We start from the raw sequence: 15,024 nt of genomic DNA, 5'->3' as shown, positions 1-15,024 counted from the left end.
CATGTTGAGCATGGTTCGCTCTCAGAAGCTGTGAGTTATAAGACCTGCACCCTTGGTTATTCCTTGTTAGCTTTCAGATTCTTCACTTCATTCATTAATGCAGCCAGTTGGGCTTCCATGGCAGTTTGTTTATCCAATTCTAGTATGTCTGGCTTCCTGACTGGATTCATCCTTTCTAGTGGCCACTGGAGACATCTTTCTGCAGTGCCTTCTATGATTTCATATCTGGATTCAAGAGTTCCTATAAAAAAAATCCTCCTGCAGCAAAATCTGAATGTGATTGAGAAGTATGGTCAATTCCTTTATAGAAAGACTATAAAATTCCCCATTTCTCCACCCTATGGTTAGCACATTTTTTGATAATGTCCTTATACCTCTCCCATGCTTCATAGAGATTCTCTCCATAAAATATTCTGAAGTTAGAGAGCTCTGCTCTGACATCAGCTTGACGAGACATAGGGAGAAATCTCTCTATGAACTTGTTAGAGAGCTATTCCCAAGAGTGTATGGATCCAGGGGTGAGGGATTTCATCCAAATTTTTGCTTTTGAGCCCAAAGAGTGAGGGAATAGACTCATTCTCATAATCTCTTATGTTACACCTTCAGTTCTAAAATTATCATAAATATCTTGAAAATTATTGAGGTGTGTGTATGGATCTTCTGTAGGGAGTCCATTGAAAACTCCAGCCTCCCTAATCATATTAAACATGATAGGCTTTATATAACACCTCACATTTCTAAATTATATATTAATATATTAAAATGGGATTAAAGGGAAGGATTAGTGAAAATCTTGAAAATTAAACCAAAATACAAAGGAAGGGTAAAACGGTAATTAGCCAAACACGTAACCCTATGAAGGTAAAGTTGAGAAGGAAGTCTCAAATGATAAAAATAACCCTGGAAATGGATTCAGAACGAAAAATTGAGTGGTTAGGCAAGTTTCTGAAAATTCGGTGAATAGAGTTTTTACCGGGTAAAAATACCGCGGTACAGTTGCACCGTAAAGCGTGCCGATTGAATTTTGAGCTCTAGGTTTTGAATACAAGTTATAAATGATATATAAGATTAGGAAATATGATTTTTGATGAAAATTGACGAAAATTAGTAAGTTTGGGGAAGCGTGCCCGCCGCGCATAACAGCTTAAAACTGCAATTTCTCCGAACGACCGAAAAACTCCAGATTCATCTGATCAAGGGAAATTAAAGGACAATGGTTAATGTTAAAAATTAGAGTTTCTAAATAGGTTATGAAATTATGGACGTTTAGTGGAATCGAAGCGAGATTTGAATTATTTTGAAAACGCATGAGGTGGCGATGGGACCCACCCCACTTAAGTGTACCTTGCCACATGACAAAGTCACTTGTGCATCATCATCTTCCTCCCCTCACTCCTCACAAACCTGTGCCCAAACCCCCCTCCCTTGGCCATTTTCGTTTTGATTTTCTTTCTCTTCTAACTTCATCAATTCATCATCAAATCAAGTGAAGTTTGTCATGAAATTTGTTGGAAATCACCATCCAAACACAACCATGGTAGTCTTGAGCCATGAAACTCCCTAGATTTTGAGAAAATCCCCCCCAAACCCGCAGACCTTTGGTGTAGATTTGCACTCATGGAGTTGTTTGGTTCTCCAATGCTTGGGTATGTTGTGGAGGAGTCATAGGCCATGCTTTTGAGTAAGTTTTAACACTTTCCATTGGTTGATTCATGAGATTGATAATTTGTGCCCTAGAGTTAAATTGTGTGATTGATGTTGTTAGAGAGCTCAAATTAAAGTTGTGTATTAGATGAAAGTGACTTAAAATGATGTGTTGGAGTGATAAATGCAATAAAAATTATTGGTGAATTTGGGTTTTTAACTTAGTGAAAATTGAGCTTGGTTTCATGAAATGGTGAAATTGATGTGTTAGGGGATTGTGAAATGGAATTGTGGAATAATTATATGAGCTGATTATAGGATTGTATAGTGTGTGAAAGTATTGAAATGAATCAAAAATCATTTGGTGTCATGGCATGAAGAATTCGGTCATATAGGGTATTTAGGGTCCAATGATGCAAAATTTTTGTAATTGATATTGTGTAGTGTTAAATGGTATTTTGAGGTGTTGAGAGGTCAGTGTATGCATGGAAAATAAATGGAAAAATATTTGAATTGTGTTAGAATAACATACTAAAAGATGATAAGCTTGTAGAATGCGGTTTGTTCGCAGAAATTAAAAGACCGAACCATGTTTGGATAGGTAGAAAATGTAAAAGGGAGATTTTAACTAAGTGGGTTTATGGGAACCCCTTAGTGACTTGAGAGAAGTATTTTATGATATATAGATAGTTTAAATAATTATTCTGCAAAGAGTTTACAGTTACGGTCACAACTTCTATTTATTACGCTTTATTATTGTTTTAAATGCTCGCGTAATAAACAGAAAAAGTTTACTCGCATTTTTATAAATGAATTGTTGTGATTGTAACTGCGCTTGATATCATAATTAATGTTAACAATATCGGTGTACAACGAGCTGTTACATTTTATGGTATCTGTTGGGTTCCAAAGAGAGTGGGTGAAAATATATTATTGTGAAAACGTTCCTCAGTTCACTAAGAAAGAACACAGGTGTTCTCTTAGTTTAACCCAAGTGCGCAAATGCACGCATCAAGTAATAAATGGGAGTATTATGCCCAGATTATCGTTCCCACGAGGATAGAACTCTAATTATTGTCTTATATTGTTTTATAAAGAATGAAAATGAAAAGAAAAGTTAGTAATTGACCTATGTGGTCAAACGTTCCCTACTGTCTTGACAACGTTCCTCAAGAACAGTAGGTTCAATCAGACAACAAACAGTTCATCGCTTCGTTATGTATGTCAACCTTCTTGTTTAGGGAAGGAGCAGCAATATTCATGAGAGGTTTATAGATACAAGATTAAATAAAGAAGAAAAATACAAAAAGTAATAACAATAATCAAGAGACAACAGGGTGGATGGTTTAAAAACAATAATAACAGACGGAACAGATCCACTGCTCCATTCATAAATAATTATTTTCTCTACTCAGGACTCAACACTTAAGTATTTGTTCCAGTTTCCTTTCTGCCAACGTCTGATTCCTCAGCTTATGGACTAGATGGCTCACAAGTTTCCATATTCCTATGGCTCCCTTGACTCCAACAGGTACTTAGTGCAGAACCTTAAAATAAACGAGGTGGTCCTTATTCCTAAGGCAACCAGCAATACTGTTTCCACAGGACTGCCTTCCCCCTCTGGTTAAGCTGTCTGAAATCCCTTCCTTATGGAAGATCCTTTCTCAGTATGTGTTCGATTTCCAAAGATACACAATGAATATAGCACACTTAACCAGAGAAACACAAAAGTTGTAATACAATAGTTTTGAAAATAATTTTTTAAGAACTTTGCAGTTTTTTCATTCCACAGATAATTTAGCCCATGGCTATTAGTTTAAACATAATTATTCCAAACTGAAGTCCCATAGACCCGAGATTCAGTTTAGAGATAACGAGTGGAAATGAGAGAAATAACACTTGTATTAAAATGAAAAACAAATTGATTACAATAAAATGAAAAGTGGAGAAGATGGTTGTTGCTCGTGAGGAGTCTCATGTGGGTGATACAGAAAGAAGAAGTGTTGTCACTTAAATAAAGTTAAAACTATACAAATAAAAACTACAAAAATAAACTAAGTGATCTCTTATTAAGGAATTCAATCCCTTAGGAATTCGATGGATGTCTTCGTGCTGGAACGTCCAATTTATAGGCAGAAGAGCGAATGGCAAGCTTGTAAATTCTTCGGAGTCAGTTTCTTGACTGCATGAAAGGGGCGGTGTGAGCAGTACTTTTGAGGGCGCACGTGGCTGGATGAGATAGTTTTTGTTGAGATTTGTCTTTCCTTCTGACTTCCCACATGCCTTGCTTTCCTTTTTGGCCAATAGGAACTGTTTATTCCCTGCTGTGCACCTTTCTCCTTGGTTGAGTGTTTCCTACTTGTGCTTAATTGGAAACTTCTTTTCAACATTTCCTGAAAAGTGGCTAGAAAGATTGAGTGAGTGAAGCAGGTGTAATAAATTTTCCAAAGATTACGTCACCTTCTGTTCCCACCTGTATTTTTGTGATAAAGGTATAAAACATGTGCTTTTAGTGCTAAAGTTGCTCATCAGGTGAGGGAACAGATGGTATTTTGCCATCAAAATAGGCTTAAATGGGCACGGATTTCCATCCCATCAGCATCAGAGCAGTTTTACTAGGGAACTCTGATTATGTGTGACTGTATTTTGTGTTGCATAGCTATCTGTGAACTATTTATGATTAATGTATATGTGATTCCTCAATGTGGGTCTGATCAGCTCATTCCTTTGTGTTACATGTAGAAATATCATGAGTAGGGCTCGAGGTCGCCGTGGAACTCGAGGTGCAGGTCCTCTAGCACCAGATCCGATTATTGCAGTTCTGAATGCTCTGCAGGCGAAAACTGCTGCGAATAGGACAATGACTGAGAACCTGATGAAAAATAATCAGGATATGATGCATGCCTTCATGACTGAGATGAGGGCTGATAGAGCTAGACCTAGAAGGGATGATTCTTCTCCATATACGGCTACAGTGACTCCTACACCTACGCCATCTGGTACACCTCATCACGAGGGGAGTGGGGCTAGTCGTCATTCTGAGGAGGTTTGTCGCCATACTACTGATCCTACTTATATCCCAGAGCCTTCTGTTGATCCGACTGTTGTTGCTCATTCCTCTGGGGTTGCTGAGCAGTTAGTTGCTGGTACTGATGAGCAGAGGCTCATATCATTCAGGAAACACAAGCCACCAGTATTTCAAGGGTCAAGGGACCCGAAGGTAGTTATTACCTGGTTGATGGGGATGGAGAAAATATTTCAGGTAATAAGGTGTCAGGATCCCCATAGACTAATGTATTCTGTCTATATGCTTGAGATAGATGCCCACGAGTGGTGGTACAATGCATCTCGCTCGTTCACTATTCAGGGAGAGGAATTGACATGGACTTTATTTGAGAGGTTATTTCATGAGGAGTATTTTCCCAGGGATGTCTGGGAAGCTAAACAGGGTGAGTTTGAGAAATTGGTACAATTTACCATGTCTGTTGATGCATATTTGGACAAGTTTAATGAATTGGTCAAGTCCAAAGAGGCCTAAATGAGAAAATTGCCAAAAGGATGTCTAATACTGCTGTTAGAAATTTTGCTGATCTGGTGACCCAGTGTAAAAGGGTTGACACCGTGTACGGCAGGTATCCGAAGTCTAGTTCTTCAAGGGGGCATGAAATTATGAGGACATCTGGTCCTTCTGGAAATAATAACAGAGGTGGCTACCATCAGAATAATAATAGAGGTAGGGGGTTGCAGGTAAGGCAGCCTCCTGGTCAATTCAAGAGAGGTGGTGGTTAGAGGAGTGGGTTCAATGATAGAAATTCTGCTCCTCAGTGTGATAAATGTAAGAGGTATCATCCGGGTCCTTGTACTACGGCTCCGAATTCTTGTTTTAAATGTGGTAAAGTTGGGCATTTTACCAGAGAGTGTTACAGCAATACTGGGCAGGCTGCGAATCTGCAGACCTTGCCATATGCTCCGACGGTTGGACGCGTATATACTACTAATGCGCAGCAGACGGAAAAGGCACCGAATCTGGTTAAAGGTATAATTTTCATTTCTAATACCGATTTATCTGTTTTGTTTGATTCGGGGGTGACACATTCGTTCGTTGCGAAATATGTTGCTAAGGGGTTGGGGTTAAGAGTAACACAGATGATTCCCTCTATGCGTATTACTACTACTACATGAGAGGTTAGTAATTCCTCCTTTATTTGTAAAGAGGTTGGGTTTGTCTACGTAGGCAGGGGTTACACGATTGATTTAATTATCTTGCCCCTGGCCTCTGTTAATTTGATTTTGGGTATGGATTGGTTGTCTCAAAACTGCGCAATGATTGATTGCTGCGGTAAGAGGTTGATATTATCTCAGGAGAAGTCCTCGGTTTGAATAACACCTCACATTTCTAAATATATATTGTTATGTGATGATGTGGGTTAAAAGGGTAGGATTAGCGAAAATCCTGAAATTGGGGGCAAAATACGTACCAAGGGCAAAATGGTAATTTACGAAACACATATCCCTAGGCATGAAAAATTGAGTTGAAGATCTCAAATGGTAAAAATAATGCCGGAAATGGATTCAGGACGAAAAATCGAGTGGATAGGCAAGTTTCAGAAATTTTGGTGAATAGTGATTTTTCTAGTGTAAAATACTGCGGTATAATTGTACTGATAAGTGCAAAAATATTATCAGTATTTTTAGGAAAGAAAAATATGACATGAACGAAAAAAATATTTAGGTTATAAATTTGTGGGTTAAAATGGATGATTAAGAAAGTTAGGTGACGTGTGGGACCCACTCCCACTTAAGTGGATGTATTAAAACACATGGGAAAGGACACTTCACTCATTTTTCCCCTCCCTTCCAGCTGAGACCGTCGACCTCCATGGAAGCATAAGGGCAAGGTTTTGTTTGCCATTTTCCACCCAATCTAGCCACCAAATCACAAAAGTCTAAACATCAAAGTTATTTGTATTGAGATTGTGAGTGTTTTTCCTTTGTTGAGGGTGTCTTGAAAGTGAGTGTGTGAAGATATCCTCCTCCACCTCCCTTGGACGAAATTGTGGTGAAAGGGAGTCATTGGTGGTGCTTTGGTTTGATTGAACACTTGAATATCAACCCTTGGAGCCTCAGGAAGTTATTGGTTGTAAGTATTCCAACTTTCATTGAGTTTTTATAGAAATCATAAATTGGGTTTTGTTTTTGATTGTGTTGGTTGGTTTATATGGTTAGAGGCTTTTAATGATGTTTCTCCTTTGGAATTAAAAGCTTAGAATGATAATTGATGATGATTAATGTAATAAAAATTATTGTGATTTGGAAAATTATAACTTAGCGAAAATTGGAGTGGATATTGATGATTTTGTGAAATGGCATGATGATAGGATTGAGTAATTGAGTTGTGGAATAATTGTATGAGTGAATTATAAGATGGTATGGTGTGTAGAAGTGTGGGAATGAATTGAAAATCCTTTGGGAACCTAACATGACCAATTTGACCTATTGTGGCCATGGATGATGTGATAATGTAAAAATAGTATAATAGATGTTGTATGGTGGTAAATGGTGTTTAAATAGATGATGGAATCTTGTGATGTAGTGAAATTGGAAGGAAGAAGGTAAGATGTATGGTTTATGTGGTAATTCGACATATAAGGGAAATTGGATGGAAATGGTGTGAAAAGTATTGTAAAATCGATGGTTGGTGCCTTAGTGCATAAATGGTTATGATGATGAGTTAGTTCAAGGATTAAAGTGATTGAGATAGTTGAGATAAATGGAAGAATAGCCATAGGCCTAAGTGATTTTATTGGTTATTATTATTGTTAAGTTGATGAGTATATGTGAATGTTGTTGATCATTGTGGTTTGATCATATAGGTTGCCACTCAGAAATTCAACAGAAGTGGATTAAGCTTGGAGCTTATGTTGAGGAGCATTGCTCTTGGATCAGAGGTAAACCCTTGGAACTTGGGTTTAGTCCCTTGTGTGCTCCACCACACTTAGTGGAATGTTGTGGTTGGATTTTGTGTTATGTGACATTGTATTGAAATGTATGTTCATGCATTGTTACTTGTTGTGTGATTGTTGTGATCTCTGGCCAGTAGATGTGTGTTGGTTTGGACTTCCGCTGGAGATATCCTTTGGGGATTCCGGTTGGGTTGTTGCCATGGGGCCGACTCTGGGAGCGGTACTAGGATGATCCAAGCGTTGGACTTTCGCTGGATAGGGCTCATGAGGAGTTCCAGTTGGGTTTTGCCATGGGGTCTTCTCATCCGTGGGAGAGGCACCAGGAAGATTCTGGGAGTTATACGATGGGGTCCTTGAACGGAATCCTGATGTGGATGTTCTTGGATTTGTCCCCAGTTGTTTGTGATTTTGTATGTTATGCATTTTTACATGATGTTAATTGTTGCACTTTAAGTGAGCCATAGGGTGGATTGATCCTCTAGTACCCTTGGTTTACTGAGATATATTTGTATATCTCACCCCACATTTGGGGACATCATTTCAGGCTATAGCGAGCGTGGAGGAGTTGGATCATGATGAACATACAGAGAGCATAGCATTTTGGGAGGATCACATAGGATGCACATACTAGCATTGATTTTGTATCTTGGATTTAGAGTATGAAAATTGGATTATATGAGATTATAGTTGCCATGATTTGGCGTTCATACGTAATTCTAAGTCATTTGATCATGGTGTTGTATTTTGTATATATGAAATCGTATATGTCTCATGTTATTACATTTTGGATATTTGTGAGCATGGGACTTGTCCATGGCCACATATGTGTGTTTTGAGGCATTTGTAGTCTTATGTTGTAGATAGACCAATTGATGAGTAAAATGACTACGATATTGGGAATCATGGTAATTTCCACTTGAATTATGCTTAAAGTTTAGTTGTTGTAAAGAATACTTTATGTAGGTTTATAGTTGATGGAATGGTTAATGACATAATGAATGTGTTGAGTTGTGAAGTGGTCCAATGAATATGGTGATGATAATTGATTAGGTACATAATGGAAGAGTTGGGAAATGTTGAAAATACAAACAGAGTGCTGCACGATTTTCGTCTCATAAATGATGGAATTGGACCTCTTGGCCTGCTTGCAAGTTATAAATCTTTCTTTTAGCTTTCCAAGGAGACCAAGTTTGCATAAATAGGAGTAGTATAACAAAAGTTATGGATAAAATACAAAAGGAGGTCAAATTTTCCTGTTTTGGTGCTTGCTCCAGAACTGTGGCGCTCTTAGCGTAAAGTTCACGCTATGAGCGCCAACCATCAGGGGAAGGCCGTAGGATTGACGCTATGGGCGCCAGTCTCACGCTATGGGCGTCAACCTCCCTGCCTCCTGGTGCATTCTCACGCTATGAGCGTGGGGGTCCTGGGAATTTCAGCATCCATTTTCTTAGAAATTTCGTAACTTGGGCTACGATACTCCAAATTGAGCGCAGTTTGAACCCACTCGTAGCTAACGAAGAAAATTATAACATATTAATGAATGAGGAGCATTTGAGAGGTATCAAAATTTTTAGAGTCAATAAAAAGGCAAAGAAAATTAGTGTTAAACATGAATATAATAAGTTTTTAGCTTTGTTGGTTTATGGGAACCACTTAACATGTTTAAATGCAATTTGCATGGTATTAAGCTAATGCATTCATAATTTCGCTATAAGTCTTGGGTTATGATCACAGTTATTTCAAATGTACAAATGATATTAAAAAGAAAAAGTTTTCCCGTATTTACAAATAAACGCTGTGATTGTAACTGCGCTTAATATCATATTTGTTTATAACACACCAGTCCGGCAACGGGGTGTTACATTTATGGTATCAGAGCAGTTTCTTAGGGAACTCTGAGTAGTGTATGCATGTGGTATGTGCTGTATAGTTGTACGTAGACTCTTTTTGATTACTGCACATGTGATTCCTTAGTGTGGGTCTGATCAACCTATTCCTTTGTGTTATATGTGTGGTCATTATAAGATGCCTTCATGACAACCCTGGAGCACCTAATGCCAGTCCTTAGACTGATGTTGTTGTTGCAGTGTTGATTGCTCCACGGACAGAGATGTTTGTAAGTCAATTTTATGTAGTTGAGGAATTAGTGAGAACGAATTGGAGATGTGTCTAACCCTTTTTTGTAGAAGGCTACCATAGTTTAATGTGTGGTCTTATGGTTAGTAAGTATTGAAATGAGTTGATATTATGATGATAATGTTGGTGAACATTCCCTATTTGTATGGAGTAGTTAAAATAATTGAGTATATATGGATTTAGTGGTATAGACATGGAGAGTGACTTGAAACCTCGATGAATTCTGGAAAAAAATTGAATAGGTATGCTTATTTGTAAGCTTAGATACATGAAGGTTAGATAAGAAGGTTATAAGTCCCTTGTGAAGGGCATACACTTGAATGAATTAAGATGTTTAGACAGAAATAATTTGAATCGTTGAAATCTGAGTTGGGGAATGTGAGTACCTTGGAAAGACTATGATAGTGATGTGCTAGGTACTTAAAGTTTGTAATGTAGAATTTTAGTCCATGATGATTTAATATTGATTGGACATAAGTGAGGACATCAGGATATACTGTGAGTACAATGGAGGAAGTTTAGAGAAGTGCCATGGATGGCATTGAACAAGGTTAATTGAAAGTACGATTGTCGATAATGAAATACTGGTTTAACTGGAAGGGTATGCCACGAATGATACAAATGTGATATAAATATTATGCACTAAGAGTATAAATATGATTTTATAATGTCAGATAGTTTGTGACTTTGTTATGATGTAACATGATATATGTGTGCATTAAGGTGTGGGACTTTACTTGGAAATAGCTCTTTGTTAGAGGTTCAGGTGGTATAATGCATAAGAGAATTGACCCATAATGGATGTCTCTTAGAAATTCCAAGGGGTGAATACTGTATTTTGAAATGGCATCATTGCTAAAGGATATTTGTAATGGGTAATGAATAATACATAATGGCCTGCTTACTTACTCTGATGAATAGATGGATGATAATCCTGTGATGGCCTAAGTGCCAGTATATATATACACTTTGTGAAGGCCTGAGCACTTATACGTATCTGTGCTATAATAAATTATCAAATTCTTTGGTAAAAGGATAATGATGTTGAATGAAATCCCATATGATGGGAAGTATCTGAAGAGATTGTCTCTTGGGAGTGTCATTGGATGCTCAATCTGGTAAGGGATTCATTATAGAGTCCCGGTGTACAAGTTACACAATGATATACATGTGAGCAGTAATGTGACAAATGAAGTTGTCCTGGGCTTTCCTTTGTGGATTGCATCCTAAGAGGTGTTACTCTTGGAAGTCCCAGGCGTGCAACGATCGAAGTTGAAACTCACCTGGCGATCCTTGTGCGCTGAATGCGTGGACTAGTAAATGATGACACTCCGCATGCCATAGTGAATTATGGAGAGAAAAAGTGATGGTATTTTCAATGAAATAGATATTCTACAGTCACAAAGAGGAGGGGTGATTAAGAAGATTGATGGGTGGCTCTACAGTGTTGAGCATAGTTTTTATGAGCCATAATAGACAATGGATTGGAACTGTAACAGGATACGAGAATTATTAAGAGTTGGAAAATAGGTGCAGAATTATGAGAAAGATGCTGGAATCATGTAATGATGATTAAGTTATGGACTAGGTCTGATGACTAGTCAAGTTAAATGAGTAGACCATTCGTGGAAAGGAACATACCCAGGAAGTCATAGTGAATTATGTATATGTGTGATATAATTATTATACCATTATTCTTATAATGAGGGGAGCCTCATGTGTTTATACAAAACACATTTTGTTGTTATATACGGATATAATATGAATATTGTTATCTCTGTGCGGCTTATGTGCCCGGAGAATGTTGTTATCTCTGCGCGGATTATGTTCCCGGAGACCCTTGTTATCTCTGCGCGGATTATGTTCCCGGAGACCATTGTTATCTCGGCGCAGATTATATTCCCGGAGATTATTGTTATTTTCTATAAGGCCTATGATCCTTGGAAGTATCCTAAATTGGTGAGATGACTTTTATAGATGAGATGTCGTATGTTAGTGCACAAATGAGTGGTACCATGTGAATAATGCAAGATGTGAGGTCATATACTTGTAAGTGGATAATAATATGTCAAAATTGTTATAGGATGTGAGGCATAATGTGTAAGAGTTCTGAAGTATGATATTGAAGCACACTGTTGTGTGTGTAAATTAAGTATGATGAGATAATTTTCGGCTCCAAGTAATGTTGTAAGTTGTTGGGATTCTCGCCTTATGTTAAAAGAGATAATAGCTTGATTTAATGTTGACAGATTGAGTAAGTGTCCTTCTAGGAAGGCCAATGATGATCAAGATTTTAAGTTAAGATGGTGACCTATTAGCCTTTAATGAAAGGTTAATTGTGATGGAGTCAAGTACGAATGTGTAATAATAGCTGGAAACTGGAATTGCCATTGGTTAAATAAAAAGTTGATAGATTTTCTTTACTGGGAGAGTGACTTATAGAGTATGGTATATTGCATATGCAACTTATGTTGAAGTGTGTTGAAAATGCACAATGTTGATGTTGTTTTGGGCTAGGTACCATGATATATAGTCATGTGCTTGTAGTAACCTGAAATATTCTGAGATTTGTATACCCACTGATGTTGAATTACAAAAGTAATGATAGTGATGGATTTAGTTCCTTATGACAGGATAAGTAAGTTTTGAAAATCCCTATATGATGGGACTTAATTGCAAGAGTATTGAACGATAATTAAACATAGTTGTTGGTGGAAGTCTTAGGCATCTGCCTTTAGTGTGAACAAAATCATTGATGAACTTTATGTTAAGCCTTGAGATGACTAAGTTGAGAAAGAAATGAACAATTGATAGGAAGTATAGGTATGACCTTGTACGTAGAAGTTCATAGTGGAATTGTTGTTGAAGGCTTTGAAATGGCCAATGTGATATGTAAACTATAATGAGTGGACATTGGGTAACAGTGAAATGTGTTGGAAATTGATTCGCCAATGTGCTTTGATGGAAGTTAGTGAACCTGTAAGGTTAGATTCGACATTTGCGCACAGGAATGGTGCCTGTTTTATAGCAGGTGCAGAAGTGGAATTGCACGTTCTTAGATTAAGAACATGAGTAAAGATATATGTACGTACAACTTGTGGCTAAAGGCCGTAATTGGAGATTTCTCCCTCGGAGACTGAAATTACCATGTGCACAAACTATATGATGAAATCGGTGAAATTGCACTGAGGAACTGTTGAGATACCGAAAGAGTATTTAATGTGGACTAAGATGTTTAGAAACTTTGGTTGTATAACAAAGTAAGACTATGTGGTAACTGGTATTGATAAGGATTTAATGGCGAAAGTTATATACTTCGTAGGAATAAGACTCAACTAAGGATAATTGCGGGTTGAAATGTGTCAGGGTGATATGTGCCTGTAAGGCAAGGATTGAAAGTTAGGAAGTGATGAATTGAATTGCCCTGGATCTAGACTGGATATGATCCTATGTGTATAATTATTGATAGACTAACTAGGTTAGTGCACCCTCCAAAAGAAATTATGGGCTATATATGTAAGATAACCCAACTTGTGAAAATGAATTAGTAAATCAGAGGAAGTTCGCAACTGCGACGTATGCTCTGAATGATCACATGTGGTGATACCGGATGATATTGAAATTTGAGAGGACCTGAAAACTTCCATTGGTCCCATTGAGATACTGGACGACAACGAAAAGGGGTTGAGAATTGAATAATTCCCATGTTGAAGATTCAGTGGGAAGCCCGCACACCTGAGAAAGCTGCTTGCGAACGGGAGGATGAGATTCTCCGGCTGTATCCTGAGTTAGCGTATGAGTATAACTTAATTTTGCGTACAAAATTCTAAAAAGGTGGGGTGAAAATAACACCTCACATTTCTAAATATATATTGTTATGTGATGATGTGGGTTAAAAGGGTAGGATTAGCGAAAATCCTGAAATTGGGGGCAAAATACGTACCAAGGGAAAAATGGTAATTTACCAAATATGTATACTTAGGCATGAAAAATTGAGTTGAAGATCTCAAATGATAAAAATAATGCCGGAAATGGATTAAGGACGAAAAATCGAGTGGATAGGCAAGTTTCGGAAATTTTGGTGAATAGTGATTTTTCCGGTGTAAAATACTACGGTATAATTGTACCGATAAGTGCGAAAATATTATCAATATTTTTAGGAAACAAAAATATGACATGAACGAGAAAAATATGTAGGTTATAAATTTGTGGGTTAAAATGAATGATTTAAGAAAGTTAGGTGACGTGTGGGACCCACTCCCACTTAAGTGGATGGATTAAAACACATGGGAAAGGACACTTCACTCATTTTTCCCCTCCCTTCTAGCTGAGACCGTCGACCTCCATGGAAGCATAAGGGCAAGTTTTTGTTTGCCATTTTCCACCCAATCTAGCCACCAAATCACAAAAGTCTAAACATCAAAGTTGTTTGTATTGAGATTGTGAGTGTCTTTCCTTTCTTGAGGGTGTCTTGAAAGTGAGTGTGTGAAGAGATCCTCCTCCACCTCCCTTGGACGAAATTGTGGTGAAAGGGAGCCATTGGTGGTGCTTTGGTTTGATTGAACACTTGATTATCAACCCTTGGAGCCTTAGGAAGCTATTGGTTGTAAGTATTTCAACTTTCATTGAGTTTTTATAGAAATCATAAATTGGGTTTTGTTTTAGATTATGTGTTGGTTGGTTGATATGGTTAGGGGTTTTTAAGGATGTTTCTCCTTTGGAATTAAATGCTTAGAATGATAATTGATGATGATTGATGAAACAAAAATTATTGTGATTTGGAAAATTATAACTTAGTGAAAATTGGAGTTGATATTGATGATTTTGTGAAATGACATGATGATAGGATTGGGTAATTGAGTTGTCGAATAATTGTATGAGTGAATTATAAGATGGTATGGTGTGTAGAAGTGTGGGAATGAATTGAAAATCCTTTGGGACCCTAACATGAACAATTTGACCTATTGTGGCCATGGATGATGTGATAATGTAAAAATGGTATAATGGATGTTGTATGGTGGTAAATGGTGTTTAAATAGATTATGGAATCTTGTGATGTAGTGAAATTGGAAGGACGAAGGTAGGATGTATGGTTTATGTGGTAATTCGACATATAAGGGAAATTGGATGGAAATGGTGTGAAAAGTATTGTAAAATCGATGGTTGGTGCCTTAGTGCATAAATGGTTATGATGATGAGTTAGATCAAGGATTAAAGTGATTGAGATAGTTGAGATAAATGGAAGAATAGCCATAGGCCTAAGTGATTTTATTGGTTTTTA

General features: G+C 37.4%; 1 non-coding gene across 1 annotated transcript; it reads left to right on the top strand.

Moving 5' to 3' along the window:
* Positions 1 to 335: 335 nt before the first annotated feature.
* On the top strand, positions 336 to 442 carry LOC133303309 (small nucleolar RNA R71). Its single transcript, XR_009750450.1, has one exon. It is a non-coding gene; the product is annotated as a small nucleolar RNA R71 (small nucleolar RNA).
* Positions 443 to 15,024: the final 14,582 nt, after the last annotated feature.

Source organism: Gastrolobium bilobum, unplaced genomic scaffold (assembly GCF_033153095.1).
Source record: "Gastrolobium bilobum isolate Gb01-03AN ecotype WA unplaced genomic scaffold, APGP_CSIRO_Gbil_v1 utg21165, whole genome shotgun sequence".
Classification (NCBI taxonomy): Eukaryota; Viridiplantae; Streptophyta; class Magnoliopsida; order Fabales; family Fabaceae; genus Gastrolobium; species Gastrolobium bilobum.
The sequence above is the reverse complement of the archived record's forward strand: the minus strand, read 5'-3'. Positions and strand labels throughout refer to the sequence as shown.